This window comes from Astyanax mexicanus, chromosome 8, assembly GCF_023375975.1.
Source record: "Astyanax mexicanus isolate ESR-SI-001 chromosome 8, AstMex3_surface, whole genome shotgun sequence".
Lineage (NCBI taxonomy): Eukaryota > Metazoa > Chordata > Actinopteri > Characiformes > Acestrorhamphidae > Astyanax > Astyanax mexicanus.
The window spans coordinates 46,214,946-46,236,808 of record NC_064415.1 but is presented as its reverse complement, the minus strand read 5'-3'; the positions used below and the strand labels follow the sequence as shown (position 1 = coordinate 46,236,808).

General features: G+C 37.8%; 1 long non-coding RNA gene across 1 annotated transcript; it reads right to left on the bottom strand.

The window, feature by feature from the left end:
* Positions 1-19,898: 19,898 nt before the first annotated feature.
* Positions 19,899-21,196, bottom strand: LOC125804012 (uncharacterized). Its single transcript, XR_007440532.1, has 3 exons — positions 20,975-21,196; positions 20,710-20,884; positions 19,899-20,605 (listed from the first exon to the last, which is right to left on the bottom strand). It is a non-coding gene; the product is annotated as an uncharacterized LOC125804012 (long non-coding RNA).
* Between the last annotated feature and the right edge of the window lie 667 nt (positions 21,197-21,863).

Below are 21,863 nucleotides of genomic sequence, written 5' to 3'. Positions count from 1 at the left end.
CCGCCATATGCAAATTAGTTTTACCATGGTGCAGTAAAATGTCTTCTAACACTTATAACTTTTGAATGCTTAACCTGACATTAATACCACTTCAGTCCTTTGATCATTACATGATTCTCAGATACCCTGTCAGTTTAAGTAGACATACACCCCCAGGTGGCAGAGCCAATGCTCGATAGCTGTTTCTCTACAACCATACAAGCTATCAAGGTCATCCTTGCCAATTATCATCTATGGCCCATGCACTAATGGTACACCAAATGAAAATTTGATATGGACACTTTTGTGGTCACTATTAGCCAATCACATTCCAGCAAGCTTTTGACAGGCAGAATGTTTATCAGGTCAAAACTTATACACTATATATGGGTTATTTATATGCCCTTTTTATGCCTTGTGTTTTTTGAATTTAAGAACTGAAGTTGTTTCACCAAATGCCCACTAGAGTGCAGCAAGACACCACATAAAACCTGATGAACACTACAGCTCAATTTATCAATGCTTTTCAACTAGTTAACTCACACCACTCATCTAGCATTGTCATTATGGTCTTTATGGTCACGCTGGTTACCCAGCTTGGTTATCCAGTTTGGTGATGACGGTCAACCAGCAACAGGTTTTAAGCCTAACTGGCCTCCAGGGGCCTCTTTGCCTGTGACGCTCGAACCCCGTAAATCGCCGCTTGCGGCTATATTTATTATTATTATTATAGTTCTTATTCTTTTTCTGCCATAGAAGTGATTGGGCAGAAGAAACCGTAAGGCCTACAGGGCTGAGACTTGGTCATATGGTAGTACTTCTCACCGCTACTCAGATTCAAAAGATGAGCCCGATCGGCCTCAAGGGGGCGCTATGGGGAAGGTCAACGTGTTTGGCCTCGTAACTCCTACGCCCTGATAGCTAGAGCAAAAATTCTTGCATTATATGATTCCTTGGTTAATGGCAAATCAAAAAGGTCAATAGAACCACTAAGCTCCGCCCACTTAGATTTTTTGCTATTTAGCAGAATATGCAAAACCTACTTTTGAGAACTTGTCCTAGGGTCATTGACCAATCCTGTCATATTTGGTGTCAAACAACTCAGCAGAGTCCCACCCTCAATAATTATCGAAAAAATTGTGAAATTTGTAAACAATATGGCCGCCATATGCAAATTAATCTTACCGTGGCACACCCAAATTTACTCTAACAGCTGTAACTTTTGAATGCTTAAACCTACACTAATGCCACTTTACAACTTTGATGCCAACATGATTCTGAGGTAGCCCGTCAATCTGTGTAGACATACGCCCCCAGGGGGCGGAGCCAAAGCTAAAAATCTGTTTCTCAGGAACCGTACAAGCTATCAAGCTCTCGTTTGGCATGTATCCTCTGTGGCCTATGTCCTAATGGATTACCGAAGGATATTTTGATGTGTGAATTTTTGTGGTCGCTATTAGCCAATCAGATTACAGCAAGCTTTTGACAGGCTAAACAATCACCAATCAGGACGATACTTATATTGTACATGTATATGAGGGCCTTCTATCATCCATTAAAATATGGCGTTGATTGGCCTCTAGGGGGCGCTATAGCAGAAAATCAGTTATATCTAAAGGTACAAGTGGCCTAGGCTTGTTATTCTTTTTGAGTTTTATGCTTTGCTGTAACCTTTACAACTTTGTAATTACATGTCTTTACCAAAAATGTATTGTTTTGCATCAGTGGCCAGTAGAGTAAAAATTGCACTTTTTGAACTAGTCCCTGGATATTCAACCAATTAAATCAACTTTGGTCTTTTCACAATCTTGAGACCGTGTAGGTAAATAATTATCAAAAAAATGTTAGAATTTTAACTTTTTATGGCCCCAACACCTTGATCAAACATGTACGTGAAAGCCTTTTCAGAGTTATTTGGCCAAAACTCTGTCAAAGTTTAAAACATGCCAAAACTGTTGAAGCTACTAATTAACAATGACATTTGAAGCACATGTGCCATGTATGAGCCAAATAAGTCTTCAGTAGGCTCTACAGTGAAAAAATAACTATTTTCAATTTATTCCATTTATCGCTATTTTCCAACCTAAATGGACAGAAGACATGAACCTTTCACCCTATCAACACACAAATTTATACACATATATAGACTGATAATCTGATCTTGATTGCAAATTTTCAGCCAAATCGGACATGTTTTGCCTCTACAACGGCTGGAAAACTACAGCGATTTTGTAGGCCTCAAGCCTGTATTATCGCTTTTTTCAAATCTAAATGGACAGAAGTCAGGAACCTTTGACCCTATTGACACAGAAATTGACATACATATATAGACTGATATTGTGATCCTGATTGCAAATTTTGAGCCAAATCAGATATTTTTTGCCTCTAATATGGCCAAAGAGCAACAGCCATTTTGTAGGCCATAAGCCTGTATTATCACTTTTTTCAAACCTAAATGGTCAAAAGTCAGGAACCTTTGACCCTATCAACACACAAATTTACATACATGTATATACAGACCACTTGATCATGAGTACCAATTTGGAGCCCAATCGGACTTTTCTTCTGTTTTTAATAAATAGAAACACACTGATAGGGAATGTTTTGTCTTTCTGATAGAGTGATAGATTTCCAGCAGGTTATATGTGGTCTCTTGCTGCGCTCTGGTGGTCATTTGGTGAAACAGCTACAGGTGAATTATTCTAAATTAAAGCTCTGCTGAACTTATTCAATCTTGCTTGTCTTGCTTAATTGAACATATTTATCCTTCTTGTTCATGCTGGTCAGCCGCCTGGGTCATTCTTGTTTATGCTCCACCCACTTAATTTTTTTTTTAATTTGCATAATATGCAAAACCTACTTTTGAGATCTTGTCCTTGGATCCTTGACCAATCATGACATGTTTGGTGTCAAACAGTTCAGCAGAGCTTACTCCTCAATAATTATTAAAAAAATCTTTACATTTATAAACAATATGGCCGCCATATGCAAATGAGTTCTACCACGGTGCAGTAAAATCTCTTTAACACTTATAACTTTTGAATGCTTAACCTGACACTAATACCACTTCAGTCCTTTGGTCATTACATGATTCTCAGATACCCTGTCAGTTTAAGTAGACATACACCCCCCCAGGGGGCGGGGCCAATGCTCGATAGCTGTTTCTCTAGAACCATACAAGCTATCAAGGTCATCCTAGCCCATTATCATCTATGGCCCATGCACTAATGGTACACCAAATGAAAATTTGATATGGACACTTTTGTGGTCACTATTAGCCAATCACATTCCAGCAAACTTTTAACAGGCGGAATGTTAATCAGGTCAAAACTTATATACTATATACAGGTTATTTATATGCCCTTTTTATGCCTTGTGTTTTTTCAATTTAAGAGCTGAATTTGTTTCACCAAATGCGCACTAGAGTGCAGTAAGACACCACATAAAACCTGATGAACACTACAGCTCAATTTATCAATGCTTTTCAACTAGTTTACTCACACCACTCATCTAGCATTGCCATTATGGTCTTTATGGTCACGCTGGTCACCCAGCTTGGTTATGCTGGCCATCCAGCTTGGTCATGCTGGCCATTCACATTGGTCATTATGGTCCTGCTGGTCATTCAGCTTTGTCCTCATAGTAATGGTGGTCTTCCAGCTTGGTCATACTGGCCAACCACCTTTGCCATGCTGGTCATCCAGTTTGGTCATTATGGTCTTCCAGCTTGGTCAATATGGTCAACAAGTTTGTCATCCAGATTAGTCATGCTGGTAATCTAGCTTGGTCTTCACGGTCATGCTGGTCATCCTCATCCAGTTTGGCGATGCCGGTCAACCGGCAACATGTTTTAAACCTAACTGGCCTCCAGAGGTCTCTTTGCCTGTAACGCTCGAACCCCGTAAATCGCCGCTTGCGGCTATATTTATTATTATTATAGTTCTTATTCTTTTTCTGCCATAGAAGTGATTGGGCAGAAGAAACCGTAAGGCCTACAGGGCTGAGACTTGGTCATATGGTAGTACTTCTCACCGCTACTCAGATTCAAAAGATGAGCCCGATCGGCCTCAAGGGGGCGCTATGGCGAAGGTCAACGCGTTTGGCCCCGTAACTCCTACGCCCTGATAGCTAGAGCAAAAATTCTTGCATTATATGATTCCTTGGTTAATGGCAAATCAAAAAGGTCAATAGAACCACTAAGCTCCGCCCACTTAGATTTTTTGCTATTTAGCATAATATGCAAAACCTACTTTTGAGAACTTGTCCTAGGGTCATTGACCAATCCTGTCATATTTGGTGTCAAACAACTCAGCAGAGTCCCATCCTCAATAATTATCGAAAAAAATGTGAAATTTGTAAACAATATGGCCGCCATATGCAAATTAATCTTACCGTGGCACACCCAAATTTACTTTAACAGCTGTAACTTTTGAATGCTTAAACCGACACTAAAGCCACTTTAGTGCTATGATGCCAACATGATTCTGAGGTAGCATGTCAATCTGTGTAGACATACGCCCCCAGGGGGCGGAGCCAAAGTTAAAAATCTGTTTCTCAGGAACCCTACAAGCTATGAAGCTCTCCTTTGGCATGTATCATCTATGGCGTATGTCCTAATGTTTTACAGAAGGAAAATTTGATATGCAAATGTTTGTGATCGTTATTAGCCAATCAGTTTCCAGCAAGCTTTTGACAGGCTAAACAATGACCAATCAGGACGATACTTATACCCTACATGTATCTCAGGGCCTTCTATCATCCATTACAATATGGCGTTGATTGGCCTCAAGGGGGCGCTATAGCAGAAAATCAGTTATATCTAAAGGTACAAGTGGCCTAAGCTTGTTATTCTTCTTTAGTTGTATACATTGCTGTAGCCTTTACAACTTTGTAATTACATATGTTTACCAAAAATGCAAAGATTTTCATCAGTGGCCAAAAGAGTAAAAATTGCTCTTTTCGAACTTGTCTTTAAGTCCTTAATCAATCAAAACAAATTTGGTCTTGATGCAATCTTGAGACGCTGTAGGTAAATAATTATCAAAAAAATCTTGACATTTTAACTATTTGAGGCCCATAAACCTTGATCAAACATGTACGTGAAAGCCTTTTCAGAGTTATTTGGCCAAAACTCTGTCAAAGTTTAAAACATGCCAAAACTGTTGAAGCTACTAATTAACAATGACATTTGAAGTACATGTGCCAAGTATGAGCCAAATAAGTCTTCAGTAGGCTCTACAGTGAAAAAATAACTATTTTCAATTTATTCTATTTATCGCTATTTTCCAACCTAAATGGACAGAAGACTGGAACCTTTCACCCTATCAACACATAAATTTATACACATATATAGACTGATAATCTGATCTTTATTGCAAATTTTCAGCCAAATCGGACATGTTTTGCCTCTACAACGGCTGGAAAACTACAGCGATTTTGTAGGCCTCAAGCCTGTATTATCGCTTTTTTCAAATCTAAATGGACAGAAGTCAGGAACCTTTGACCCTATTGACACAGAAATTGACATACATATATAGACTGATATTGTGATCCTGATTGCAAATTTTGAGCCAAATCAGATATTTTTTGCCTCTAATATGGCCAAAGAGCAACAGCCATTTTGTAGGCCATAAGCCTGTATTATCACTTTTTTCAAACCTAAATGGTCAGAGGTCAGGAACCTTTGACCCTATCAACACACAAATTTACATACATGTATATACAGACCACTTGATCATGAGTACCAATTTGGAGCCCAATCGGACTTTTCTTCTCTTTTTAATAAATAGAAACACACTGATAGGGAATGTTCTGTCTTTCTGATAGAGTGATAGATTTCCAGCAGGTTATATGTGGTCTCTTGCTGCGCTCTGGTGGTCATTTGGTGAAACAGCTACAGGTGAATTATTCTAAATTAAAGCTCTGCTGAACTTATTCAATCTTGCTTGTCTTGCTTAATTGAACATATTTATCCTTCTTGTTCATGCTGGTCAGCCGCCTGGGTCATTCTTGTTTATGCTCCACCCACTTATTTTTTTTTATAAATTTGCATAATATGCAAAAAATACTTTTGAGATCTTGTCCTTGGATCCTTGACCAATCATGACATGTTTGGTGTCAAACAGTTCAGCAGAGCTTACTCCTCAATAATTATAAAAAAAATCTTTACATTTATAAACAATATGGCCGCCATATGCAAATGAGTTCTACCATGGTGCAGTAAAATGTCTTTAACACTTATAACTTTTGAATGCTTAACCTGACACTAAAACCACTTCAGTCCTTTGATCATTACATGATTCTCAGATACCCTGTCAGTATAAGTAGACATACACCCCCCCAGGGGGCGGGGCCAATGCTCGATAGCTGTTTCTCTAGAACCATACAAGCTATCAAGGTCATCCTAGCCAATTATCATCTATGGCCCATGCACTAATGGTACACCAAATGAAAATTTGATATGGACACTTTTGTGGTCACTATTAGCCAATCACATTCCAGCAAGCTTTTAACAGGCGGAATGTTAATCAGGTCAAAACTTATATACTATATACGGGTTATTTATATGCCCTTTTTATGCCTTGTGTTTTTTCAATTTAAGAACTGAATTTGTTTCACCAAATGCGCACTAGAGTGCAGTAAGACACCACATAAAACCTGATGAACACTACAGCTCAATTTATCAATGCTTTTCAACTAGTTTACTCACACCACTCATCTAGCATTGCCATTATGGTCTTTATGGTCACGCTGGTCACCCAGCTTGGTTATGCTGGCCATCCAGCTTGGTCATGCTGGCCATTCACATTGGTCATTATGGTCCTGCTGGTCATTCAGCTTTGTCCTCATAGTAATGGTGGTCTTCCAGCTTGGTCATACTGGCCAACCAACCTTTGCCATGCTGGTCATCCAGTTTGGTCATTATGGTCTTCCAGCTTGGTCAATATGGTCAACAAGTTTGTCATCCAGATTAGTCATGCTGGTAATCTAGCTTGGTCTTCACGGTCATGCTGGTCATCCTCATCCAGTTTGGCGATGCCGGTCAACCGGCAACATGTTTTAAGCCTAACTGGCCTCCAGGGGTCTCTTTGCCTGTAACGCTCGAACCCCGTAAATCGCCGCTTGCGGCTATATTTAGGGGTTCGAGCACGTAGTGCTAGAAACCCTATTGTAATTGTTCTGATTATTATTATTATTATTATTAGGGGTTCGAGCACGTAGTGCTAGAAACCCTATTGTAATTGTTCTGATTATTATTATTAGGGGTTCGAGCACGTAGTGCTAGAAACCCTATTGTAATTGTTCTGATTAGGGGTTCGAGCACGTAGTGCTAGAAACCCTATTGTAATTGTTCTGATTATTATTATTAGGGGTTCGAGCACGTAGTGCTAGAAACCCTATTGTAATTGTTCTGATTATTATTATTATTATTATTATTATAGTTCTTATTCTTTTTCTGCCATAGAAGTGATTGGGCAGAAGAAACCGTAAGGCCTACAGGGCTGAGACTTGGTCATATGGTAGTACTTCTCACCGCTACTCAGATTCAAAAGATGAGCCCGATCGGCCTCAAGGGGGCGCTATGGGGAAGGTCAACGTGTTTGGCCTCGTAACTCCTACGCCCTGATAGCTAGAGCAAAAATTCTTGCATTATATGATTCCTTGGTTAATGGCAAATCAAAAAGGTCAATAGAACCACTAAGCTCCGCCCACTTAGATTTTTTGCTATTTAGCAGAATATGCAAAACCTACTTTTGAGAACTTGTCCTAGGGTCATTGACCAATCCTGTCATATTTGGTGTCAAACAACTCAGCAGAGTCCCAACCTCAATAATTATCGAAAAAATTGTGAAATTTGTAAACAATATGGCCGCCATATGCAAATTAATCTTACCGTGGCACACCCAAATTTACTCTAACAGCTGTAACTTTTGAATGCTTAAACCTACACTAATGCCACTTTAGACCGTTGATGCCAACATGATTCTGAGGTAGCCCGTCAATCTGTGTAGACATACGTCCCCAGGGGGCGGAGCCAAAGCTAAAAATCTGTTTCTCAGGAACCGTACAAGCTATCAAGCTCTCGTTTGGCATGTATCCTCTGTGGCCTATGTCCTAATGGACTACTGAAGGATATTTTGATGTGTGAATTTTTGTGGTCGCTATTAGCCAATCAGATTACAGCAAGCTTTTGACAGGCTAAACAATCACCAATCAGGACGATACTTATATTGTACATGTATATGAGGGCCTTCTATCATCCATTAAAATATGGCGTTGATTGGCCTCTAGGGGGCGCTATAGCAGAAAATCAGTTATATCTAAAGGTACAAGTGGCCTAGGCTTGTTATTCTATTTGAGTTTTATGCTTTGATGTAACCTTTACAACTTTGTAATTACATGTCTTTACCAAAAATGTATTGTTTTGCATCAGTGGCCAGTAGAGTAAAAATTGCACTTTTTGAACTAGTCCCTGGATATTCAACCAATTAAATCAACTTTGGTCTTTTCACAATCTTGAGACCGTGTAGGTAAATAATTATCAAAAAAATGTTAGAATTTTAACTTTTTATGGCCCCAACACCTTGATCAAACATGTACGTGAAAGCCTTTTCAGAGTTATTTGGCCAAAACTCTGTCAAAGTTTAAAACATGCCAAAACTGTTGAAGCTACTAATTAACAATGACATTTGAAGCACATGTGCCATGTATGAGCCAAATAAGTCTTCAGTAGGCTCTACAGTGAAAAAATAACTATTTTCAATTTATTCCATTTATCGCTATTTTCCAACCTAAATGGACAGAAGACATGAACCTTTCACCCTATCAACACACAAATTTATACACATATATAGACTGATAATCTGATCTTGATTGCAAATTTTCAGCCAAATCGGACATGTTTTGCCTCTACAACGGCTGGAAAACTACAGCGATTTTGTAGGCCTCAAGCCTGTATTATCGCTTTTTTCAAATCTAAATGGACAGAAGTCAGGAATCTTTGATCCTATCAACACAGAAATTGACATACATATATAGACTGGTATTGTGATCTTGATTGCAAAGTTTCAGCCAAATCGGACATGTTTTCCCTCTAATATGGCCAAAGAACAACAGCCATTTTGTAGGCCATAAGCCTGTATTATCACTTTTTTCAAACCTAAATGGTCAGAAGTCAGGAACCTTTGACCCTATCAACAACTAGTTTACTCACACCACTCATCTAGCATTGTCATTATGGTCACGCTGGTCACCTAGCTTGGTTATGCTGCCCATCCAGCTAGGTCATTCTGGTCATTCACAGTGGTCATTATGGTCCTGCTGGTCATTCAGCTTTGTCATCATAGCAATGACCAGCTTGGTCATACTGGCCAAACACCTTTGCCATGCTGGTCAGCCAGTTTGGTGATGCCAGTCAACCGGCAACATGTTTTAAGCCTAACTGGCCTCCAGGGGTCTCTTTGCCTGTAATGCTCGAACCCCGTAAATCGCCGCTTGAGTTATATCTAAAGGTACAAGTGGCCTAGGCTTGTTATTCTTTTTTAGTTGTATACTTTGCTGTAGTCTTTACAACTTTGTAATTACATATGTTTACCAAAAATGCAAAGATTTTCATCAGTGGCCAAAAGAGTAAAAATTGCTCTTTTCGAACTTGTCTTTAAGTCCTTAATCAATCAAAACAAATTTGGTCTTGATGCAATCTTGAGACCCTGTAGGTAAATAATTATAAAAAAAATCTTGACATTTTAACTATTTGAGGCCCATAAACCTTGATCAAACATGTACGTGAAAGCCTTTTCAGAGTTATTTGGCCAAAACTCTGTCAAAGTTTAAAAAATGCCAAAACTGTTGAAGCTACTAATTAACAATGACATTTGAAGTACATGTGCAAAGTATGAGCCAAATAAGTCGTCAGTAGGCTCTACAGTGAAAAAATAACTATTTTCAATTTATTCTATTTATCGCTATTTTCCAACCTAAATGGACAGAAGACAGGAACCTTTCACCCTATCAACACACAAATTTATACACATATATAGACCGATAATCTGATCTTGATTGCAAATTTTCAGCCAAATCGGACATGTTTTGCCTCTACAACGGCTGGAAAACTACAGCGATTTTGTAGGCCTCAAGCCTGTATTATCGCTTTTTTCAAATCTAAATGGACAGAAGTCAGGAACCTTTGAGCCTATCGACACAGAAATTGACATACATATATAGACTGATATTGTGATCTTGATTGCACATTTTGAGCCAAATCAGATATTTGATATTTAATATGGCCAAAGAGCAACAGTCATTTTGTAGGCCATAAGCCAGAATTATCACTTTTTTCAAACCTAAATGGTCAGAAGTCAGGAACCTTTGACCCTATCAACACACAAATTTACATACATGTATATACAGACCACTTGATCATGATTGCAAATTTTGAGCCAAATCAGATATTTTTTGCCTCTAATATGGCCAAAGAGCAACAGCCATTTTGTAGGCCATAAGCCTGTATTATCACTTTTTTCAAACCTAAATGGTCAGAAGTCAGGAACCTTTGACCCTATCAACACACAAATTTACATACATGTATATACAGACCACTTGATCATGATTGCAAATTTTGAGCCAAATCAGATATTTTTTGCCTCTAATATGGCCAAAGAGCAACAGCCATTTTGTAGGCCATAAGCCTGTATTATCACTTTTTTCAAACCTAAATGGTCAGAAGTCAGGAACCTTTGACCCTATCAACACACAAATTTACATACATGTATATACAGACCACTTGATCATGAGTACCAATTTGGAGCCCAATCGGACTTTTCTTCTCTTTTTAATAAATAGAAACACACTGATAGGGAATGTTCTGTCTTTCTGATAGAGTGATAGATTTCCAGCAGGTTATATGTGGTCTCTTGCTGCGCTCTGGTGGTCATTTGGTGAAACAGCTACAGGTGAATTATTCTAAATAAAAGCTCTGCTGAACTTATTCAATCTTGCTTGTCTTGCTTAATTGAACATATTTATCCTTCTTGTTCATGCTGGTCAGCCGCCTGGGTCATTCTTGTTTATGCTCCACCCACTTAATTTTTTTTTAAATTTGCATAATATGCAAAACCTACTTTTGAGATCTTGTCCTTGGATCCTTGACCAATCATGACATGTTTGGTGTCAAACAGTTCAGCAGAGCTTACTCCTCAATAATTATTTAAAAAATCTTTACATTTATAAACAATATGGCCGCCATATTCAAATGAGTTCTACCATGGTGCAGTAAAATGTCTTTAACACTTGTAACTTTTGAATGCTTAACCTGACACTAATACCACTTCAGTCCTTTTATCATTACATGTTTCTCAGATACCCTGTCAGTTTAAGTAGACATACACCCCCAGGGGGTGGGGCCAATGCTCGATAGCTGTTTCTCTAGAACCATACAAGCTATCAAGGTCATCCTAGCCAATTATCATCTATGGCCCATGCACTAATGGTACACCAAATGAAAATTTGATATGGACACTTTTGTGGTCACTATTAGCCAATCACATTCCAGCAAGCTTTTAACAGGCGGAATGTTAATCAGGTCAAAACTTATATACTATATACGGGTTATTTATATGCCCTTTTTATGCCTTGTGTTTTTTCAATTTAAGAACTGAATTTGTTTCACCAAATGCCCACTAGAGTGCAGTAAGACACCACATAAAACCTGATGAACACTACAGCTCAATTTATCAATGCTTTTCAACTAGTTTACTCACACCACTCATCTAGCATTGCCATTATGGTCTTTATGGTCACGCTGGTCACCCTGGTTATGCTGTCCATCCAGCTTGGTCATGCTGGCCATTCACATTGGTCATTATGGTCCTGCTGGTCATTCAGCTTTGTCCTCATAGTAATGGTGGTCTTCCAGCTTGGTCATACTGACCAACCACCTTTGCCATGCTGGTCATCCAGTTTGGTCATTATGGTCTTCCAGCTTGGTCAATATGGTCAACAAGTTTGTCATCCAGATTAGTCATGCTGGTAATCTAGCTTGGTCTTCACGGTCATGCAGGTCATCCTCATCCAGTTTGGCGATGCCGGTCAACCGGCAACATGTTTTAAGCCTAACTGGCCTCCAGGGGTCTCTTTGCCTGTAACGCTCGAACCCCGTAAATCGCCGCTTGCGGCTATATTTATTATTATTATTATAGTTCTTATTCTTTTTCTGCCATAGAAGTGATTGGGCAGAAGAAACCGTAAGGCCTACAGGGCTGAGACTTGGTCATATGGTAGTACTTCTCACCGCTACTCAGATTCAAAAGATGAGCCCGATCGGCCTCAAGGGGGCGCTATGGCGAAGGTCAACGCGTTTGGCCCCGTAACTCCTACGCCCTGATAGCTAGAGCAAAAATTCTTGCATTATATGATTCCTTGGTTAATGGCAAATCAAAAAGGTCAATAGAACCACTAAGCTCCGCCCACTTAGATTTTTTGCTATTTAGCATAATATGCAAAACCTACTTTTGAGAACTTGTCCTAGGGTCATTGACCAATCCTGTCATATTTGGTGTCAAACAACTCAGCAGAGTCCCAAGCTCAATAATTATCGAAAAAATTGTGAAATTTGTAAACAATATGGCCGCCATATGCAAATTAATCTTACCGTGGCACACCCAAATTTACTCTAACAGCTGTAACTTTTGAATGCTTAAACCTACACTAATGCCACTTTAGAACTTTGATGCCAACATGATTCTGAGGTTGCATGTCAATCTGTGTAGACATACGCCCCCAGGGGGCGGAGCCAAAGCTAAAAATCTGTTTCTCAGGAACCATAAAAGCTTTGTAGCTCTCCTTTGGCATGTATCATCTATGGCCTATGTCCTAATGTTTTACAGAAGGAAAATTTGATATGCAAATTTTTGCGATCGTTATTAGCCAATCAGATTCCAGCAAGCTTTTGACATGCTAAACAATGACCAATCAGGACGATACTTATACCCTACATGTATCTCAGGGCCTTCTATCATCCTTTAAAATATGGCGTTGATTGGCCTCAAGGGGGCGCTATAGCAGAAAATCAGTTATATCTAAAGGTACAAGTGGCCTAGGCTTGTTATTCTTTTTGAGTTGTATACTTTGCTGTAGCCTTTACAACTTTGTAATTACATGTGTTTACCAAAAATGCAAAGATTTTCATCAGTGGCCAAAAGAGTAAAAATTGCACTTTTCGAACTTGTCTTTAAGTCCTTAATCAATCAAAACAAATTTGGTCTTGATGCAATCTTGAGACCCTGTAGGTAAATAATTATCAAAAAAATCTCGATATTTTAACTATTTGAGGCCCATAAACCTTGATCAAACATGTACGTGAAAGCCTTTTCAGAGTTATTTGGCCAAAACTCTGTCAAAGTTTTAAACAGGCCAAAACTGTTGAAGCTACTAATTAACAATGACATTTCAAGCACATGTGCCAAGTATGAGCCAAATAAGTCTTCAGTAGGCTCTACAGTGAAAAAATAACTATTTTCAATTTATTCTATTTATCGCTATTTTCCAACCTAAATGGACAGAAGACAGGAACCTTTCACCCTATCAACACACAAATTTATACACATATATAGACTGATAATCTGATCTTGATTGCAAATTTTCAGCCAAATTGGACATGTTTTGCCTCTACAACGGCTGGAAAACTACAGCAATTTTGTAGGCCTCAAGCCTGTATTATCGCTTTTTTCAAATCTAAATGGACAGAAGTCAGGAACCTTTGACCCTATTGACACAGAAATTTACATACATATATAGACTGATATTGTGATCTTGATTGCAAATTTTGAGCCAAATCAGATATTTTTTGCCTCTAATATGGCCAAAGAGCAACAGCCATTTTGTAGGCCATAAGCCTGTATTATCGCTTTTTTCAAACCTAAATGGACAGAAGTCAGGAACCTTTGACCCTATCAACACACAAATTTACACACATATATATGCAGACCACTTGATCATGAGTACCAATTTGGAGCACAATCGGACTTTTCTTCTCTTTTTAATAAATAGAAACACACTGATAGGGAATGTTCTGTCTTACTTATAGAGTGATAGATTTCCAGCAGGTTACATGTGGTCTCTTGCTGCGCTCTGGTGGTCATTTGGTGAAACAGCTACAGGTGAATTATTCTAAATTAAAGCTCTGCTGAACTTATTCAATCTTGCTTGTCTTGCTTAATTGAACATATTTATCCTTCTTGTTCATGCTGGTCAGCCGCCTGGGTCATTCTTGTTTATGCTCCACCCACTTAATTTTTTTTTAAATTTGCATAATATGCAAAACCTACTTTTGAGATCTTGTCTTTGCCTCCTTGACCAATCATGACATGTTTGGTGTCAAACAGTTCAGCAGAGCTTACTCCTCAATAATTATTTAAAAAAATCTTTACATTTATAAACAATATGGCCGCCATATGCAAATTAGTTTTACCATGGTGCAGTAAAATGTCTTTAACACTTATAACTTTTGAATGCTTAACCTGACACTAATACCACTTCAGTCCTTTGATCATTACATGATTCTCAGATACCCTGTGAGTTTAAGTAGACATACACCCCCAGGGGGCAGAGCCAATGCTCGATAGCTGTTTCTCTACAACCATACAAGCTATCAAGGTCATCCTTGACAATTATCATCTATGGCCCATGCACTAATGGTACACCAAATGAAAATTTGATATGGACACTTTTGTGGTCACTATTAGCCAATCACATTCCAGCAAGCTGTTGACAGGCAGAATGTTTATCAGGTCAAAACTTATACACTATATATGGGTTATTTATATGCCCTTTTTATGCCTTGTGTTTTTTGAATTTAAGAACTGAAGTTGTTTCACCAAATGCCCACTAGAGTGCAGCAAGACACCACATAAAACCTGATGAACACTACAGCTCAATTTATCAATGCTTTTCAACTAGTTTACTCACACCACTCATCTAGCATTGTCATTATGGTCTTTATGGTCACGCTGGTTACCCAGCTTGGTTATCCAGTTTGGTGATGACAGTCAACCAGCAACAGGTTTTAAGCCTAACTGGCCTCCAGGGGCCTCTTTGCCTGTGACGCTCGAACCCCGTAAATCGCCGCTTGCGGCTATATTTATTATTATTATAGTTCTTATTCTTTTTCTGCCATAGAAGTGATTGGGCAGAAGAAACCGTAAGGCCTACAGGGCTGAGACTTGGTCATATGGTAGTACTTCTCACCGCTACTCAGATTCAAAAGATGAGCCCGATCGGCCTCAAGGGGGCGCTATGGCGAAGGTCAACGCGTTTGGCCTCGTAACTCCCACGCCCTGATAGCTAAAGCAAAAATTCTTGCATTATATGATTCCTTGGTTAATGGCAAATCAAAAAGGTCAATAGAACCACTAAGCTCCGCCCACTTAGATTTTTTGCTATTTAGCATAATATGCAAAACCTACTTTTGAGAACTTGTCCTAGGGTCATTGACCAATCCTGTCATATTTGGTGTCAAACAACTCAGCAGAGTCCCAACCTCAATAATTATCGAAAAAATTGTGAAATTTGTAAACAATATGGCCGCCATATGCAAATTAATCTTACCGTGGCACACCCAAATTTACTCTAACAGCTGTAACTTTTGAATGCTTAAACCTACACTAATGTCACTTTACAACTTTGATCCCAACATGATTCTGAGGTAGCCCGTCAATCTGTTTAGACATACGCCCCCAGGGGGCGGAGCCAAAGCTAAAAATCTGTTTCTCAGGAACCGTACAAGCTATGAAGCTCTCCTTTGACATGTATCATCTATGGCCTATGTCCTAATGTTTTACAGAAGGAAAATTTGATATGCAAATTTTTGCGATCGTTATTAGCCAATCAGATTCCAGCAAGCTTTTGACATGCTAAACAATGACCAATCAGGACGATACTTATACCCTACATGTATCTCAGGGCCTTCTATCATCCATTAAAATATGGCGTTGATTGGCCTCAAGGGGGCACTATAGCAGAAAATCAGTTATATCTAAAGGTACAAGTGGCCTAGGCTTGTTATTCTTTTTTAGTTGTATACTTTGCTGTAGCCTTTACAACTTTGTAGTTACATATGTTTACCAAAAATGCAAAGATTTTCATCAGTGGCCAAAAGAGTAAAAATTGCTCTTTTCGAACTTGTCTTTAAGTCCTTAATCAATCAAAACAAATTTGGTCTTGATGCAATCTTGAGACCCTGTAGGTAAATAATTATCAAAAAAATCTTGACATTTTAACTATTTGAGGCCCATAAACCTTGATCAAACATGTACGTGAAAGCCTTTTCAGAGTTATTTGGCCAAAACTCTGTCAAAGTTTAAAACATGCCAAAACTGTTGAAGCTACTATTTAACAATGACATTTGAAGTACATTTGCCAAGTATGAGCCAAATAAGTCTTCAGTAGGCTCTACAGTGAAAAAATAACTATTTTCAATTTATTCTATTTATCGCTATTTTCCAACCTAAATGGACAGAAGACAGGAACCTTTGACCCTATCAACACATATATACACATATATAGACTGATAATCTGATCTTGATTGCAAATTTTCAGTCAAATCGGACATGTTTTGCCTCTACAATGGCTGGAAAACTACAGCGATTTTGTAGGCCTCAAGCCTGTATTATCGCTTTTTTCAAATCTAAATGGACAGAAGTCAGGAACCTTTGACCCTATCGACACACAATTTTACACATATATATACAGACCACTTGATCATGAGTACCAATTTGGAGCCCAATCGGACTTTTCTTCTCTTTTTAATAAATAGAAACACACTGATAGGGAATGTTCTGTCTTTCTGATAGAGTGATAGATTTCCAGCAGGTTATATGTGGTCTCTTGCTGCGCTCTGGTGGTCATTTGGTGAAACAGCTACAGGTGAATTATTCTAAATTAAAGCTCTGCTGAACTTATTCAATCTTGCTTGTCTTGCTTAATTGAACATCTTTATCCTTCTTGGTCATGCTGCTCAGCCACCTGGGTCATTCTTGTTTATGCTTCACTCACTTAATTTCTTTTTAATTTGCATAATATGCAAAACTTACTTTTGAGATCTTGTCCTTGGCTCCTTGACCAATCATGACATGTTTGGTATCAAACAGTTCAGCAGAGCTTACTCCTCAATAATTATTTAAAAAATCTTTACATTTGTAAACAATATGGTCGCCATATGCAAATTAGTTTCACCATGGTGCAGTAAAATGTCTTTAACACTTATAACTTTTGAATGCTTAACCTGACACTAATACCACTTCAGTCCTTTGATCATTACATGATTCTCAGATACCCTGTCAGTTTAAGTAGACATACACCCCCAACGGGCGGGGCCAATGCTAGATAAGTGTTTCTCTAGAACCTTACAAGGTTTCAAGCTCAACCTTGGCAATTATCATCTACGGCCCATGCACTAGTGGTACACCAAAGGAAAATTTGATACGTTCTTGTGGTCACTATTAGCCAATGACTTTCCAGCAAGCTTTTTACAGGCTGAATGTTAATCATTTTAAAACATATACACTATTTGTGGATTATTTGTATGTGGCATTTTTATTTCTCACTACTAGGCTCTCATCAGGATTAATGTGGATTGTATTTTTCAATTTAAGATCTTGTGCTGTTTCACCAAATGACCACTAGAGTGCAGCAAGAGACCACATAAAACCTGATGAATACTACAGCTCTGTGTATCAATGCTTTTCAACTAGTTTAGTTACACCACTCATCTAGCGTGGTTATGATGGTCATGCTAGTCAACCAGCTTGATCTTTATGTTTAAGTTGGTCATCCATCTTGGTCATGCTTTGATGATTGGTTACTGAGAGATTAGGTACTGAGAGATTTGCAATGTCCGACAGTTCGGCCTGGATAATAGTTTAATATCAATACATGGTGTGATAGAAATTCATATATTTTTTTTTCATTTAATTATTTAGAAAATAACATGAGACTAATTGTTTTAGTGAACTTCTAGTGTGTACAAACAAGGTACAGACACCGGGCCTAGAGCAGTGCAAATGTTACCATGGAATTCAGAATGTTACCATAGGGAGTAACATTAAAATTAGCTATTGAAAAACAGTAAATTATATCTGCATTTAATAAGAGCGGCACATAAGCAGATTTAGGCTGAATGTCCACTAGAGGGTGGTAATGGATACATTTTATTCAGGTTTATTCAGTTTTATATGCTGCCTGTCCTTAGTTCACTGGTCCACTCCCTCTTAGTTCTGTCTGGCACTGATATTGTTGCATTCCTGGTGGTGCGGTGTGTTTTTAACTGGTGTTAAGTCTTAAAATAGATTATTGCAGGAGAACTCCGCTCTCAGCGTTTTTTACCCATATTTTTACACCTTTCTGCTGCTCTGTGTTTATTTCACAACAGCAGTGCCTTTCTTTATAGTCTCACACCTTTTTGATTGTGTGTCCAGAAACCCTTGTATAGTATTGTAGTGCTCTGAAAACTTTCCTGTCCCTATTACTTAGTAAAAGTTTTAATTTTATATACACACTAACCCCATGATTGTTGACTTATGTTCAAACACGTCAATTTCACTGGTTCTGGCTTTGAGAAATTGTGATGTTTGAATATATCATCATGGTATTAGGGCATATGAAAGCGTCATGCTTCTTTTAAAAAAACATGTGGGAGATCAGCCATTTCAGAAAGCCAAACAGGGTTGATGGATTTGCAATCAGCAGCTTTAGTGTGGGTTTACAAAACCAACGGCAATGTAAGGAAACTAATTTTTCTCCTAAAACACACAAGATAACAACCTTTTGTCCATGCAGCTGCTTAGTTGACCAGTGTTCCTGATTGCTGGCTATGCATGAATTGGAATTTACGGGGTACCTAATTTTAAATAATACAATTAATACAAATTTTGCAGTTATACCTTTGTGGAGTAATGATAGCTTGCATGTTTGAGCTGACTGTAGTGGCAGTTCAAATATGTTCTCATCAATGTAATAAAAGGCATAGATCAATTTAAATTCCCACAGGTTGGTATGTGAAAGCATTTACAAAACATAAAAAGACCATTAGGTCTAGACAATAATTTAATATCAATACAGATAGAAAATGTTTCTATAAAGGCGATATGTTGTATCATTATTTCCTCATTTATAAGGTTACATTGCATTAGACTGAAGTTTAGTGTTGCTTTTAGTGTGCAGGTACAGAGAGTATGAAATGCAGGTAGCTTCTAACCAGAGATGCTATATGCATTATTATTTACACAAAATGCTGGAGGGTACCATAGCAAATGCTATAGTAACTTTTTAGAAATATGAAATACAGTGTTTAATACATATGTAATCATACAAATGTATGTAAACATATGCTATACATCTATAGTGAGTAGAGGAATGCAGTCCACATTTAGTAAGAGCTATTAATATATTAGGATATTAATAAATTTGTACCCACTGATCAGTAGAGGGAAGTGAACACAAGTCTGTAATGGACACCATAGAGGAATTCTAAATAATCTCAAATTCTTCTTTATTAGAAGTTATTATAAAAATTATATATATATATATATATATATATATATATATATATATATATATATATATATATATATATATATAATTAATAAGATAATTGTGTGTCCAGAAAGTCCTGGTAAAATATGTTAGTGATCATTACAATTTTAAATAAAGGTAATTTAATGGATCACACTGTTCTTATGTTGAATGAAGATGTAATATTTATATATACATGAACAGTACTTTAATCCATCTGCTTTTTAAAAATAATATTATTTAAAGACCTTTTCAAATCTGTTGTTTTAGGATTTCTTTTATTTAATCATATATTCATTGTATATACACAATCCCATATATAATTCAATAAACCCCCCACCCCACACCCATCCCCCCCAAACACACACACACACACACACACACACACACACAAAATAAATAAATAATAAAACAACTTGTGGTATGAATAATAAATTGATAGAGCTTTGTGCAGGATATATATGAATATTACTGCTGTCCACAAAAAAACATCTGCCTACATAGTAACATTTTTCCCCTGCAGTGATTATTTTTCCCCACTGCTTCTGTTTATATTATATACATATTTCTTTATGATTAGACAAATACCAATCTATGTTCATTGTGTAAAATATGACACAATTTGACTACATTTTGTTTCACATTGGGATTGTTTTTCCTTTTTTCTGTAAACTAAATATTTTGGAGACATGTGATTTTGTTTGGACAGTAGCAAAATTAAATCCATAAAAACATTAACAGGTATGATTAAACATTATTATATAGTGTACATAAAACAGATGTATTGTTAGCATGCCAGCTTGAATACAGTAGTAGAGTTGGGAGTTGTCATAGAGTAATAGTCCAATAGTCCAAGTGCAAAGGATGCATCCAAGAGGAAATTAAAGTGAAGTAAGTGGAATACTTGTCCATGCATAGGTCGATGTAGTGTGAGTTAGCCTTCGCGAATACAGTTCATTTAGGCTATAATGAGTCATTGTCCACAGTAGAGCACCTGTTCCGGTTTAGACATCTGTTGTTCATTGTAGCATCAGCCTGGCTTAGTTGTCTTATTCACAGACTGGCAGAGACAGAGAGAAAGAACAAGAAGAAATGTGTGAGAAATAAAAAATGTCTTGAGAAAAGATTAGCTATGCAGAGAATTGCGTGTGTATTTAAAGTTACCTTATATGAGGAATGCTGCATGAATGATATCTTGGTGTGAGAGACTTAGGGGAATACAGCACACTCTGGGTATGATGAATCCTCACCCAGACTACTGCACCACTTCCAGTTTAAGCATCTTCTATTGACTGGAGTCTCAACTTGGCTTAGCTGTCACACACTGGCAACGTTGTCTCTGAGAATGAGAAGGGACAAGAAGACATGTGTGAGCACTATTAAATGAAAACAATTTCTATGCTGAAAATTGTCTATATATTTGACTTACCTTATATGAAGAATGCTGCAACTGCATGGATGATATCTTGGTGTAAGATACTGAAGCTTTTGGGAATACAGCACAGTCTGGGTATTATGAATCATGGCCCATACTGTTGCACCACTTCCAGTTTATGCATTCTCTGTTGACTGGAGCCTCTACTTGGCTTAGTTGTCTCATTTTCAGACTGGCAAAGTTGTCTCTAAGAAAGAGAACGAACAAGAAGACCTGTGTGAGCACTATTAAATGTTGTGCGAAAACATTATCTATACAGAGAATTGTCTATATATTTGACTTACCTGATATGAAGAATGCTGCAACTGCATGGATGATATCTTGGTGTGAGATACTGAAACTTTGGTGAATACTGCACACTGGGTATGATGAATCTTTGTCCAGACTACTGCACCACCTTCAGTTTGAGCATTCTCTGTTGACTGGAGCCCCAACTTGGCTTAGTTGTGTCATTTTCAGACTGGCAACGCTGTCTCTGAGAATGAGAAGGGACAAGAAAATATGTATGAGAACTATTAAATGTCATGTGAAAAGACTTTCTATGCAGAGAGTTGGCTATGTATATCTAGTTACCTTTTATAAAGAATGCTGCAACTGCATAGATGTCGTCTTTGGTGCTTGGAGTCAGTGGACAGCTTTGTGACTGTTGCTGTAATGTTGGAGGTCTTGGATGATTTTTAACAAGTGCATATATATTACATAACATACATTTACATATTATAAACAAATAAAATTTTAAGACATGCATAATTTGTAATATTAAATATATCTTGCACAAAGCTCTATCTCAAAAAAATAAAATAAATAAAAACAAAATAGAGCTGAGGTGCCCTATAGTGATTGCCAGCAAATGATTTTTAGAAATCGACGCAGTACATGTAAC